The 12,374-nt window shown below is 40.0% G+C and overlaps 1 protein-coding gene across 1 annotated transcript in view; it reads left to right on the top strand.

Moving 5' to 3' along the window:
- The window catches only part of LOC102057144 (RP1, axonemal microtubule associated), a 144,797-nt gene that overhangs the window by 113,043 nt on the left and 19,380 nt on the right, over positions 1-12,374 (top strand). The window lies entirely within an intron of this gene.

Below are 12,374 nucleotides of genomic sequence, written 5' to 3'. Positions count from 1 at the left end.
ACACTCCTTTCCCTGGCTTCTGCCTTTCCACTGCTAGTCTACCCCTCAGTCTGGCTCTTTGTCTCTCTCCAGACAGTCAGCCTCTGCCCTCCATAGTTTTCTTAGGTCTACCAAGAGGCTTATTCACTCACTGTGCAGGAGTGTCTCGCAGCTCTTAGATGTAGACCAGTCAAAGACCAGCAGATGCCAGAGATGCATTTGCCTGTAACATTGTCAGTATAAACAGAAATTAGAGGGAATTTTGTTACTGAATGTGGTGCAGAAATGTGGGCATATTTACAGTAAAATGTGAATTTGATGTACAACGTAGTCTGTTGGAAGCTCTGGATAGAGGGAGTGAAAATTTCAGCTGAAAAGGTCACTAGATTTTTTTCAACATGGAATAAACAAAGTATTTGTATTTTCTGTGGATCTTTATTTGAAAACAAATTTGAGGATTAAAACAATGTAATGACGATTCTGAAAAAAAGGTCTGTTACAGAAAATTTGAGTCAGAATAGTTAAAGTTTAGAAAAAGAAACATCAGTGTCTTGCAACCAGAAATGCTGAGCATATCTTACATTAGACAGTGCTATCTGTCTTACAGTGTGTGCACTCTTCCACCTTTCTGAAACCTCAGTGAATACTGTGATTATGATATTCTAACCTGTCTCCCTTTTGAAAATACTACACAGCAAAATGTTTCTTTCTGCTGATGTTGGCTGCCAAATGAATGACATTTTGTGTAAGCAACCAAGTTTGCAAATCATCTTAGACTGATAACCAAAGCAGAGGTATGAAATGTGGGATTAGGAGGAGCTCAGCTCCTAACTACCCTCAGTCTCATTAATTCAGTGGGAGTTGAAGGGGGTCATTATCTTACTGGATTTTGCCTATTTGAAATTCTTTTTTTCATAAGAAAAGTGAGAGTTTAAAATATTTATCAAGAGACTAAATACTTGTGGATGAGGGTACTCAGTTTTGATAAAGGTACATTTGTCTTCCCTAATGTTGAAATTAAGATTATGGTTTATTGATAAACTGATTTAATTGGATTTTAGAGCTGCAGTCCTTGTGAGCAATCTGATCTCTAGACTGGTAGTCTAGAAATTTTAATGAAGAGGTTTTAGTGAAGAGGGACCAGGGATGCACAACCAGAAATGTTGCCTAAGAGAACAGACATGAACTACAAAGATTCATAACCTGAAGGGTGTTTTTATAGTATTTGTGTCTACTTCAGTGTGGCACAGAATTTTTCTGTTTCACAGAGTAAGAGGCAGAGCTGGCATGTATCCATCTCTTCACTACTTATTTGACATTTTATAGGAGCAGTGTGTGAATGTAACACAGTATCCTTGTATTTCTAAAAGTAGATATCAGCATAGGAATATTTTAGGGCCCTAAAAAGAAACTGCTTGTAGATAAGTAATAGAGAAACACAGAACTAAGTCTTGATTCACTCCTTGTTCAGTGAAAATAAAGGTATTTAGTTAATTGACAAAGTGTAAATTGATTCTGCAAGCAAGACTCCTGCCTTTGCAGCAACATTTTGTTGACGACATTGTTTTGTAAATTTCCCTGGGTTTTCTTCCCTTTATAAGTAATCTCCAAAATGACTCTCAAGTGTAGAATGTCTCTCTCTGTATCAGCCCAATCACATATTGTGCCAAGCACCCTTGCAGTCAGAGTCTGGACTTGGTGGTTTAGCGGGTCTTGGAGTATAACAGACAGAATTTGCATTCAGAATCTTAACAGTTGTTCTGACATTTCAAAATGTGCTTTTCCTTGCAATAATTTTTCCCCTGACTATACAGTAACAGCTAGTGAACTGGAACAGCATTTCTGTTAGAAATCACATCAAAACGTGGTGTTATCTCACAGAATGTCAGGGCTGTTACAAACAACAGTTTAGCAATGCAGAAATACACAGAAATGTTTAAATATTCAGAGGACTTTGCAGTGAACTGGAGATACGCTTCTCTCACTTAACAGATCTTTCATTTACACGAGCTGAGTTACATGATAGTGAAAGACTGATCTGAAAAGTTGCTTTGTGTCTTTCCAAAGTCCTTACACCTGTGAAACCAATAGAGCACTGGTAGATAATGTGCATGATAGTAGTAATTCACCAGTAAGCTCCCCGTAGCTCACCCCATATCTGAGACAGCAGTACTGTCACCAAGAGAGCTGAGTTTCTGGTAATCTACTCAGACAAATCAGCATGAGGATTAGTGCTACAAGAACCATATTCTTTCAAATTGCTGTGATATAGATGTCTTGTTTGATGTTCTCCTAAGGATAACAGTAAGGATAGGCAAAGCAATCTCAGCACACTTCATGCAGTTCAGTTTTCATTAAATCCTAATAGTATTTATTCATACTTCATACTTTATGAGTCAATTTGAGTCTGATAAATGTTGCCCACTATAAACACCTCCTTGAACCAAGTATACACAGTTCAGACATTCTGTAAAAACCAAGGCCCAGTTCTGTGAAATCCTTCCGGTATCTCCATATTGCTTCTGGCACCTAACATTCTTCAGCAAATTAAAATTTTTAGATGGTCTTTGATAGACTTGCTGTATGCTCTGTCATATGGCTGTGAGTTACCCACAGATTTCCTCTTTGAGACTGTGGCTTTCTTCGGATAAATTCCACCAAGGCCAGTAAACTACACTGAATATGTTATGACTGATATTTAAGTATTTTATTCTCACTGCAATGAAAGTGGCTAGTATTTTAAGCGCTCTAAGTTACTGGAGAAGTAAAACCTCTGTGAATTTTTATGCAATTCTATTAGTTGTTAAAAAGATATATCCTTTATCCTGCCCTATATTTAGACATCAACTGCTCAGGTTGGTACCATGGTAACTGCAGTACATACAAAAATTGTCAGTGAGAGGTGACTGTTGGTGTTCAGTTTCATACTTACTTAGAGATTAAGCATTGGCAATTCAAAAAAAATACAGGAATATTTGCCTGTAACATTCACATCCCATCACATATAGAATGCTATAGTTTTGTAACTGCAGATAAACCTTCTTTTATGGAATGCATATCTGACTAATGATTAAATAATTGCAAAATGCCATTGACCCAACTGTATTACTCATAAGGATAGGCTCTTGGCCAAGTTATTGTACTACAGAAGTGAAGACTAAAATAGTCAGCCATCATAGAATCATTTAGATTGGAAAAGATCTTTAAGGTCATCAGATTCAACTGTTAGCCTAGCACTGCCAAGACCATCACTAATTCATGTCACTAAGCACCATATCTACATGTCTTTTCAATACCTCCAGGGATGGTGACCTAGCACTTTCCTGGGCAGTCTGTTCCAACACTTGACAACCCTTCCAGTAAAGAAATTTTTCCTACTATCCAGTCTAAACCTCCCCTGGTGCAACTTCAGGGCATTTCCTCATGTTCTATCTCTTGTTACCTGGGAGAAGAGATTGACACGATTGACACCCACCTTGCTCCAACCTCCTTCCAGGTAGCTGTAGAGATCAATAACGTCTCCCCTGAGCCTCCTTTTCTTCAGGCCAAACAACCCCACTTCCCTCAGCTGCTTCTTGTAAGATGTCTTCTCCAGACCCTTCACCAGCTTTGCTGTACCTGCCTCAGCACATCAATGTCTTGCAGTGAGGGGCCCAAACCTGAACCTGTCAGCATTCGAGGTGCAGCCTCACCAGTGCCCAGTGCAGGGGGACAGTCACTGCCCTGGTCCTGCTGACCACACTGTTTCTAATACAAGCCAGGATGCTGTTGGCCTTCTTGGCCACCTGGGCACACTGCTGGCTCATGGTCTGTCGACCAACACCTCCAGGTCCTTTTCTGCCAGGCAGCTTTCCAGCCACTCTTCCCCAAGCCTGTAGCGCTGTGTGGGTCTGGTGTGACCCAAGTGCAGGCCCTGGAACTCAGCCTTGTTGAACGTCAGACAATTGGCCTCAGCCTATCGATACAGCCTGTCCAGATCCCTCTGCAGATCAACATTCTGTCCAACTTGGTGTTGTCTGCAAACTGAAGGTGCACTCAATCCCCTCATCCAGATTTTTGACAAAGATATCAAACAGAACTGGCCTCAATACTGAGCCTTGGGGAACACCACGTGTGGCCAGCTGCCAGCTGGATGTAACTCCATTCACCACCGCCCCTTGGGCTCAGCCATCCAGCCAGCTTTTCTCCCAGTGAACAGTACACCCAGTCAGGCCATGAGCAGCCAGTGTTTCCAGGAGAAAGCTGTGGGACATGGTGTCAAAGGCTTTATTAAGGTGCAGGTAGACATCACCCACAGCCTTTCCCTCCACAACCAAGCGGGTCACCTTGTCACAGAAGGAGATCAGGTTAGTCAAGCATGACCTGTCTTTCATAAACCCATGCTGGCTGGGCCCCATTGCCTGGTTGTCTTCTATGTGCTGCGTGATGGCACCCTACATGATCTGCTCTATAACCTGCCCTGGCACTGAGGTCAGCCTGATAGCCCTGTGGTTCCCCAGATCCTTCATCCAGCCCTTTTTGGACTGAAAAATTGATACTGGATAATGGTCTGAGGGCTGCACCAGGACAGGCAGCTTTCTCTTCCCACCTTTAGCCAGGCCGCCAGGGAGGCAGCAGACTTCCCTGGGTGGGTCCGCTCTGCACACCGGGCCGTCTCTTCCCTTCAGAGGGGAGTCTCCTCTGACAGTGACGCGTCTGTTTTTCTGTGTGGAAGCTGTTCTGACACGGGGCGTAGGCCGACAGCCTCAGCGACACCTCCCCGCTCGATGAACCCCCGTCTTCGTTACTGCTGGGTTCCACTTGCAGAGCCTTGACGCGCCATGCGTGGGCACCTGGGCCGCTGGGCCGGGCACAGAGGAGACATCGCGCTGCACCGGGCAGGGACCCGTCGCCATTCGCGCTCTCCCTTCAGTCAGTCACTGTGTCGGGCCACACGGAGAGAGGACAGGGAACCCTCTGGATCACATGCCCTGGCTGCCCGTCAGGCCTGTCTGAGAGAGGGCAGGGGGTGATCCCAGCGGCGGGTCTCTCTCTCGTGCTCCCTGATCTCCTCGTGCTCCCCAGCCCCCGCGGGGCTCTGTCACTAAGTGGGGGCTCCTCTCCCCGGGCGCACTCCCACAGCTGTGCCCGCTGCTGCGGCTGGTGCTGGTGTAAGAGCAGAGCCCGTCCGGCAGCCCGGCTCCCGGCTGGCAGCGTGTTCCCACCAGGGCTCTGCCTGGGCAGCTGCCTCAGCCGGGGGGGGTGCAGAGCTGAGAGAGGCCATGGCTTCCTGCCGGGTGGGTACCACCACTCCCTGGCTGAGCTGGCAGGGCTTCAGTGTCCTTCTTGAATGGGCTTTGTGTGCAAACTGCCACACAGCTCCCTGTTTGCTAGCCCTGCTCACTTTCATTCCCTAAGGACTTATTTTATAGGTGTGGGGAGCTTGCCCACCATTGCTCTTGGCTCCATCCAGGTCCTGTCAGCCACGGTGGCACAAGCTGCAGGCCCCTGGCAGGTCTGTTGGCCTCCTCCGAGGTTCTCCTCACCCAGGACCGTCCCTGTGCCCTGCACTGAGCGCTCCCCTGCCTATCGTGCTGGCACAAGGGCTGCTCGTCTTGGTAGCTGAATGCTCATTTTGGTTACACAATGTTTAATCCATCGAGCAGAAGGATTAATCAGGTGGAAACTAGGAAATTATGGATTATCATCATAGTGATGTAAAGACTGGTGGAGGTTGTCAGTAACTGTGAGGACAAATGCAGAAAGAAAGAACACAACTAAAGCTTTATATAATGCTGGCTGACAGTGGCAAATACCTGAGCCCTGTGCTGTTCTCAGCAATAGCTCCAGGATGGTACTTCTCAGTCAGCAGTTACAGGTGGTTAGTAACGTATTTGTAAGAGACAGAGCTAGAACAAGCTATTGCAATCACCTGGTTTGCCTACATAACACTGGCTAATGGATTAGAGCTGTGTGAACAATTAATTTTTGTTTCCTGACATACTCTTGGAGGGCAAACAAAAATGTAAAACATTCTTGTCAAAAACTAAAAACTGAGCAAAATTAATTGAAACTAAACTTAATTACTTGAGGTGGGGTGGCCTTGTCTTTATATAGAGCTTGAAATTTAATTACAGAAATTACATTTCTAAATCTGAAATACATCCCACTTTGCTTTAGATGCCTAGAATGTACACATTTTTTCTAACATGATGTTTTGAGCTTCTTCTGCAGAAAAGGAGTGAAGCAGATGCTTCCAGGAGGTGGTTACCTTTTTTCTTTTTTTGGACATTTATCTTAAAATGAAATTGATTATCCTTAGAGAGTGCCTGCTGCTTTCTCAAGACTTTACAGGGAAATTGTCTGGCTATAGACTTATTTTGGATAGGCAAAGCTGGGTGAGTGCATTCTATGTCACATTTATTACAGTTTTTTAAATAAACAAGATAATTTCAAAATAAAATACAACTGACTTTATTAACTTGATTTATCAAAAATCTTAAAATAGTTTTGGTTAATCCAAGTCTGCAGTCTACATTTTTCAGCTAGTAAAATATTAACCATTTTCCTCAACGCAGCCAGAACTGAATTAGCTTCAATTGAAGTTAAATAGTTTAGAAAATATAGCTAATGCAGAATGATTGGCTTCCAGCGCTGAAGCGCTCATCTAGTTGGTAAATTGTTTCAAAGCTTAAATGTCCTTTCTGCCCTCCCCCCCCCGCCCCAAGATTCATGCCATTTTCTGTCTAAATTTGTCAAGCTTTAAGTCAGGGGTCCTCAAACTTTTTAACCAGGGGGCCGGCGCGTGGATGAAGTGGCAGGCAGTCACCTGCGGCTGCTTGGTTTCCCCCCCAACCCCCAGCTGGGGGGTCTGTAAATACCGGGGGCCGGATTGAGGACCCTGGGGGGCCGTATCCGGCCCATGGGCCATAGTTTGAGGACCCCTGCTTTAAGTTCTAGGAGCTGGATTTTGTAATGTTATTGACTGTTAGCCTGCATAGCACTCTCACACCAAATTTCTGCTGCCTTTGACAGTTTTTAAGACAATAAGTAAACTGGTATGCCTTTGACAAGTTAAGTAGATTAGGTTGCTTGATTCACTGGAAGGCAGGCTTTCCAGTAATCTATTAATGCTTACAAATCTTTTCAGAGCAGTTTAGTACCCGACTTATTCAAGTGTCTTAAGTTGCAATTGTTTTTGCATCATCTCTGAAATCTTGTTTTCTTCCAGTTACCTCATTACAATATTAAAGAGCATAAGCATATTACCTGGCCTCCATACAATTAAATATGCTTGAAAATATTCTCTGTTTATAGCTGCACTTGGAGGCTTGCCAGTTAGACATTTTATTGTCCCATTATCAGCCAGGTTGAGCTCACCTAGAATAATTTAATTATTGGATTATTGTGTCTTAATCAAAATAATATACAACCAAATATCTTACTAAAGTTGAAGAAAATTACATCCATCCTATTTTCTTTGCCTGTTAAACCAGATCTCAAACTTGGACTGTTATTAAATTAGTCCAGCAATGAGGCTGCTTCAGATGGGTTTGAATTTGTCCAAAATAAGGTCTGTCTTTGGGGTTTTTTGTTTTGGTTGGTTTTGTTTTGGTTGTGGTATTTTTTTTTTTAGATTTTTATTGGGTAATATAATGTGTGTTTACAGATTTGGATGTGCCTGATGATACTGTAGCAGTCTGTAGCAGTCCTTCTGAATTTTATTAAATGCATTTTACTTGAAGTCTGACTGAAATGTCTTTTACAAGTTAGTTGAATGGTCATAGCTGCTGATTATTATAATGTACCATTATTCTTTCTTACTCCTGTTGCTGTTCTATGCATACAAATCCTGTTTCAGAAGGATTCTGTTCCAGTTATACTAAGCAAATTAATGTAAGGTCAGTTCAGGGCAAATATTATGTGGTGTTTTTTACTACCCCTATTCTTTCATTTATTCTTCACTAATCTTGTTGAAGATGGATGAACCATGATAATTGTAGGTTATCAGAAACCTCTAATTATGCATTCAAATTAATTTAATTTAATTCTTTTCATGTAAAGGTAAATTCTTTCAATAAATTTCTGGATGAGAATTTAACATAAAAAACATGCTTGCAAAAATACATGAATTTAGGAAGAAATTCAGGGTTGGCTTTTTCAGATGCATAGAAAAGCCTGTTTTTAAAGAAGTATTTGTACAGAACACAGATTACAAGATGCTGAGGTCACAGTCAGATGCACTGTTCACTTTTCCACTGTGCTGTGCCAAGACAATACTGCTACCAGTGCTTGTCCTCACTGCTGCTAACCACCCAATGTTTCCACCCCTTAAGTCTGCTGGTGTATTTAGTTTAGGCAATTAATATTGTTAATAATTTGGACATTTTCACTTGGTCTGTCTTGATAAAAATTGGCTGGAGAGAAGCTGATTGTGGGGTTATGCTGGCAAAGCTAAAAAGGTGATAAACTCCATCTAAGAGAAGGTAGTGATGTGACAAGCATTAGGGACAGGGTGGGGAAGTTTAGCCCAGAACAGCTAGAAGAGTCCATGGGGCCACATTCTGAAGGGTAACATCTCAGCAGAAGTTATTTTTCTCATTTGCCTCTTTCTACATGAATGTTCAGACACTGTTTCTGATTTGGCTTAGTATTACAGGGGCCTTTATTTTGCCTTCCGGTGCTAAACTCTTTTGTTTTCAGTGGAGTTTCTCCAGATTAACAAGTGAGATCAAAATAATCAGGCAGCAAATCAATAGGTTTGCTAAGCTTAATAGAAAAGGTCCTTTATCTAGACACTCTAACTCCTTTTCCAATAAAAGCCTATTAAAATGATAGTAACATTAGCAGTATGGGAAATCACTTGTGCATACAGGTTGATGAAATTAAGCATATGGTGTGTCTTGGCTTGCTATTTTCAGTTCTACTGGGAATATCGTCATTAGCCAACCATCAAGTCTCAATACTGAGCCTATAAAATGACTGGCATTTATAAAGGTAAATATTGCACAGTGACTGTTCAAATGCTTCTTCTGTTACAAGAGCTATTGCAACTGCTACAGACAGTGAAACATTGCCAGCGCTGACACTGAAGAGTACTGATTAAAGTCAAACTGGGTCACAGACTCAAAGGAAATGCTCAAAAAAAAAACCACATTTGAAGGAAAAGTGAAAAAGGGTTAACAAAAATTAAATTTTAAATAGTCTGAAAGGGTTGCTGGAATGACTGTTTTTAAGGATGTTTTCAGTGCTTATTTTCTTAACTAAGAAATATGAAAAGTGTCAGTTCTGGTTTTGCTAGGACAGCTCATGTGGGTCACTGAGGATGTATGGCTCTCAGATTGTCAGTCTCAGCTGTTCAGTCTTGGAGAATAACTTTCTTTCTCCAGACAGTGTTAAGAAAATTTAGTGGGCTATACATACATACAAATTGTTTCAATACTATTCTGAGAAAAGTCAATATAACTCTGCTGAATTAAACAATACGTATTATTAAAAATATTTAAGGTGACTTTTCTCCCTTCAAACCTAATTTGCTAGTAGTAACTAAAAAACAATTAACATTTTTCCCTAAGGTAAAATGAAAAATAAAGGGTTTATATTCTGTAGGTTTACCTATCTTCTGTGTTTTCTTCCTCTCTCTCTCTCTTTTTTGCAGAAGAATTAAGCCTCCAGTAATTTAAAGGTCCCTGTTTATAAATCAGATGAGAGTATCATGTGACATAAAAAACCTGTTAAAAACTCGAATATATCCTATGTTTTATGACTAATCTGTGGTCTGAAATGAATCCAAAATAATATTAGCTAAATTATTCATAATAATTCAATTGCTTAAAAGTATAATGAAATATATGTCATAATCTGTCTGTTTGCAGACAGCTTGCGAGGGGAAAAGTAGATTAAATTTGGTAAATAAATTATCTCTAGCAAATTGGTCATCTAACTCTAACAAATATAATTGTTGTTCTTTCTCTATTAGTTGCTCTATCCCTATTCTTGTTTGGTCTCATGACTACAATAAAGCTCGTTACATCACATAGATTTTCAAATGTACACATAAAGAGGGAATGTAATCTTGTTTGTGAAGTGAGTTTACCCCCCCTGCTGCAATTCTTAGTTTAGTTAAATAGTTTTTTAACTTGTGGTTTATTAGATGGCTGAACGGTCTGCAGATTTGACCATGGATTTTTGAGATTTTTACATGCTGTAAAATGGGCTCGATAAAATTGCACATCGACAAATGATGAAGTAGTGTGCCCAACGCAAACCAAACATCAAAGTTTTCACAAATGTACCTATTTTCAGAGGAAAAAAGGTTTGGAAAACCTTTCATGCTTTACCTATATATACAAACTTGCTGCTACCTGTGGCTGGATTATCCAGGTTATGAATAACCCATAGTGCATGTTGCATCTGAGTTATTAAGTGCTTTCAGAATCACTGCCACTAGGGAGAATGGTATATGAATACATTTGCTGATGTTGTGTGAAGTTTTTATGGCTTAATAGAGTTTATTAACTGTCAAGCTTAGTGCAAGTCAGGCCCAGCTATCCTTCTGGAGACAGCACAAGTCTAGAAGTCAGCAGAATATTGTCTGTATTTTTCCTTTATTCCTAACTCTCCAAAAGTACATCACTGACAACAGATTTTTTGGAGATGCTGGTGACAGAGTTACTAAATCAGTCATCCTCTGGAAATTTCTTATTTTAAAAAGAAATCTATTCTAACAAGTATTCTAATCTGACCAACAACATACATCATGCACTAATATAAGCGTAACCATTTGCAAGGACAAGCAGTAACATTTAAATTAATTTTCACATTTTGGGAACGTAAAATAGTTATTTGTTAACAGAAACAGGGGTCTGTATGTTTCTAACTTGACTTTATCTGTGTTTTTCACCCATCTTTTAGACCTGTGTATTTTTAATAGATTTTTTTTAAATAATTGTAACAAGCCATTTTATTTTATTCAAACATGATACTATAGCTTTATCAATCCAATTAAAGACAGAATAAAGCAGTGATCAAACTCATCTCATAATTAGGGTAAATTAAGAGTTCAGATTAATGGTATTCAGTCATCAAAGTAGTCCAATAAAATATAATCATGGTGTTGACACTAAACATTACTTTTTTGATGTAACTATGGAAAATGTAAGAGGACACTCTTTCCCTGCAGTCCTGCAGTCCATCTAGAATTTCAGCCCTTCCAATGTATTTGCTTTGCTGCCATAGGACATTACCCTAAGAACCCCCACTTTCATCTCACACTTTTGCCAGTTTAAAAGTAGCTGATAACCTTGACTCATTGTAAGTAAGTATAGCTATTCAAGTGCCTCTTGAAACACTTTTCCCTTAAAATCATTCTACTGTTCTCATTTTCACATTTCCCATAATAACTCAGGGGTGGCAGTGCAGATGTGATGGTTAGATGATGAACTATAGCAATTTTTGAATAACAATACCTTTCAGTCTAGAAGAAGTCTCAGAGTAATTCTATGACAAATTTATTTTAAACAACTGTTAAAGGTGGTGAAGGTTCACAAACACACATTCAAGTGTACGTATATTGATCAAAAATGAGAAAAAAGTTAAAGAAGAAAAAATTTGAAATTTGTTTCTGAGGATTCTTTTTCTAAATAGGTTGTCATAGATTATCTGCAATTTTGAGCCAAATATTTTAACTTATAATGGGTCTTATTAAGTTGCAACCTGGTAAGGCTCTTCTTATTGACACAAATCTTTCATCAGGTTTTCACTTGGAAAAGGTATCCATGGAAGACACATAACTGACTGGTGGAGCAAGAGAACTACTTTTCTCTGTTTCATCTCTGTGTAATCCCTTAAATAAGGATTGCTGCCCTTTTGGTCTGGCTGAGCAACTGCAGTGTGAATTAGGCTGAAAAGACTACTCAGGACACAAATGTTTTTCATTATTGCAATCTAGTCCCCTCAAAAACATCTTTATATCTTTAATTCATGCTGGAAAGTCTATCACAAGTAACAGTAGATTTTACCCATTATCAACACTAATAGAAATGAGGCGATAATTCATAAATCTATAAAGCATAACAGTTGGAAGGTCTCTATGCCAAGAAATTAAACTCTCTTTTCCAGCTGAGGAAGTAGGTGTAAGACCCACAAAAAGCCAAAATCACATATTGTGAAAATGTTTGATGTCTGGCGTCTCACCATCTTCTTTAGGGATCCTCAGTGTTCTAAACATTTTAAAAATATTGTGGACTTTTAAACTGATAGAGAATAGTAGAACTTATTTAAAAGTAACTTTATCTAATATTTTTCCTTCAATGACTTTTATTAAAACTAATCCTACAAGTTAATTCAAATCTGGGACCAAGTTTGTCATTCTTTCCTAAGAAAATAAAATACCATTCTGTGATGTTCACTTCTGC

The sequence above is a fragment of the Falco cherrug genome, chromosome 3, assembly GCF_023634085.1.
Source record: "Falco cherrug isolate bFalChe1 chromosome 3, bFalChe1.pri, whole genome shotgun sequence".
Classification (NCBI taxonomy): Eukaryota; Metazoa; Chordata; class Aves; order Falconiformes; family Falconidae; genus Falco; species Falco cherrug.
The sequence above is the reverse complement of the archived record's forward strand: the minus strand, read 5'-3'. Positions and strand labels throughout refer to the sequence as shown.